Source organism: Hypanus sabinus, chromosome 10 (genome assembly GCF_030144855.1).
Source record: "Hypanus sabinus isolate sHypSab1 chromosome 10, sHypSab1.hap1, whole genome shotgun sequence".
NCBI lineage: Eukaryota > Metazoa > Chordata > Chondrichthyes > Myliobatiformes > Dasyatidae > Hypanus > Hypanus sabinus.
The window spans coordinates 63,105,398-63,108,112 of NC_082715.1; the positions used below are offsets into that span (position 1 = coordinate 63,105,398).

The 2,715-nt window shown below is 41.4% G+C and overlaps 1 long non-coding RNA gene across 1 annotated transcript; it reads right to left on the bottom strand.

The window, feature by feature from the left end:
• Window positions 1–238: 238 nt before the first annotated feature.
• LOC132400708 (uncharacterized) lies at window positions 239–2,179 on the bottom strand. The gene is made up of 2 exons (XR_009514343.1): window positions 2,044–2,179; window positions 239–1,071 (listed from the first exon to the last, which is right to left on the bottom strand). It is a non-coding gene; the product is annotated as an uncharacterized LOC132400708 (long non-coding RNA).
• Window positions 2,180–2,715: the final 536 nt, after the last annotated feature.

The window sequence follows — 2,715 nt, forward strand, 5'->3', positions numbered from 1 at the left end:
GCAGTGGGGAATGTACAGACAGAAAATCAATGAAATAAATTATGATTTCTCTTTTTGATTATGTAAATTTGGAGAATGCACTCAGTGGACACTTTATTAGATACCTGCTGTACGTAATTAAGTGACTACTGAGTGTATGTTTGTGATCTTTTGCTGCTGTCACTCATCTGCTTCAAGGTTGAATGTGTTGTGCTTTCAGAAATGCTCTTTGGCACATCACTGTCATTGCACATGGTTATTCGTGGTTATTTGAGTTGCTGCTGCCTTCCTGTCATCTTGAACAACTGGCCATTCTCCTCTGGCCTCTCTCATAAACAAAGGCATTTTCGCACAAAAAGCTGCTACTCACTGGATGTTTTTTTTTTTGGGGGGGGGGATTTTTTTGCACCATTCTCTGTAAACTAGAGACCATTATGCATGAACATCCCAGGAGTTCAATAGTTTCTGAGCTACAGAAACCACCTTGGCTGGCACCTGCAATCATTCCACAATCAAAGTCATTTCTTTCCCTTTCTAATGCTTGGTCTGAAAAACAACTGAACTTCTTGACCATGTCTATATGCTTTTATGCTTTGAGTTGCTGCCAGATGATTGGCTGATTAAATATTTGCCATTAACAAACTGGTGTAGAGCTGTATCTGATGAAGAGCGCACTGACTGTAGAACCTGGTGCTAGAAATCAGACAACTCCTCCATTCTTCAAATAGAGCCTGTGTTCTCTTCTGCAGGTCTGAAACATCATTTCTAACCATGCACCCATCCAATCTGGATCTCTAGTGCAGATGTTAAAACACAACCATGAATCCTAAAGTGATATCTAATACTTCCTTTTCAACATCATAATCTCTTAATAGTTTTCACATTTCTTTTAAAATTGATCTTCTTTATTAGATTCTTCTTCAGTTGTCCTTCGAAATCCGATGACGACGTCCATTCCTTTAATGGTGAGCTCTTTGATGACTATACAGTCCTGTCCTGGACCCAGGTAGTTGTGGTAGTGATAGCAATCATGGTTGCATTTCTCCTGGCTCTCTTCTGCTGTCTTCTGGTTGTTCTTTCCACCTCTGCTGCCTAAAGATGGGATAGGATCTAATACATTAGTAAGGACAATAGGAAGATAAGTAACAAAAAAAATTCCAGCTGAAGAGTTAACATGATATTTATGCCCAGCTCCCAACATAAGAATTAACTTTGAGCAGCAGCTTGTCATTTGCAATACCAGGGCTGGGAAATATTATTTAGCCTGCTTCTAAGCATCACAATAGGTTTCTAATTTGAGCTGACAACCCGCCACACACACACACACACACACACACACACACACACACACACACACACACACACACACACACACACACACACACACACACACACACACACACACACACACACACACACACACACTCACTCACTCACTCTAGCATTAGACCGGGGAGGTGACCAGAATGTCAGGTAATCACAGACTGTCTGTGGTGCTGCTGGGGTCTGTAGGACTATTACTGGTCCACGTGGTCTACTGTGCAGAAAGTTCAACCTCAGAATTGTAAATCTTTTATTGTGGCAGCTATGCCACAAAATATCCTGGACGATCTGAAGGGCTCATATGCTATGTAATGACTCCTTAAAAATCATGTTATGTAATTCCACAAAAATTTGGTCCCTTTCTTATTGTCCACATGACCATAACAAGGGCCAATTCCTAATGAGTATGTTTGTCCTTGACACAAAATTACTGTGCTATTGTAATAGTAGATTTTAAATTTAAATTCTACAGAACAACTTGCAATTTCAATTTCCTTTAATATTCAACCAGAATTATTGTGGCTGAGGGCTATGTTCCACCTTTCTGCAGGCTGAGGTCAGATAGGTATTCTAGTTGTGAATAGTTAATCATTTTACTCCACTACATTTTGTCAATGAGGAACACCTATGCACTTCAGTCTCAGAACAGTCCATTCATTACTGATCTTTTTATTGAGTAAGCAGTGGCATAATGGTTAGCACAACACTTTACATTGCCAATTACCCAGACTCAATCCTCACCACTGTCTGTGAGGAGCATATGTATTCTCCCCATGACCATGTGGGTTTTCTCCGTGTGCTCCAGTTTCCTCCCACTTGGTCTTTGTAGATTGTCTTCTGATTAGGCCAAGGTTAAATTGGGGCTTTTTGGGCAGAGTAGCTTGAAGGCTGGAAGGGTCTATTCCATACTGTAAACAAATATTACATTTTCAGAATATTAGCTACTTAGGAAAATCAGTGAGAAGATTGTTTGCATGCATTTTTGGGACAGAGGAGAATTAAGTACAGTCTTTGGAAAACAAAATTGATGACTTCAGAGCAAGCTTGCAGTACCAGAGGGACATCAGGGAAAGCTGTGTACTTGGTTTCACAGAAACATGGCTCATACCTGCCATTTGGATGCAGTGCTGCAGCTTGATGGCTTCACCAGTCTCTGCAAAGGCAGGACTGCTCAGTCTTTTAAAGGCAGAGAAGGTGGAGTATGCTTTACGTTCAGCGTGATTCTGTCTCACTCCTGCTCAACCAACCTCGAACATCTAGCAATTTAGTGTCATCCATTTTATCTGCCGAGGGAGTTTCCCACCGTCATCATGGTAGCAGTGCACATTACACCTCAGGCTAACACCAAGCAGGCTTTGAAGGAGCTGAGCACTGTAATCAGCAGTCATGAAACAGCCTACCCTGATGCCTTCC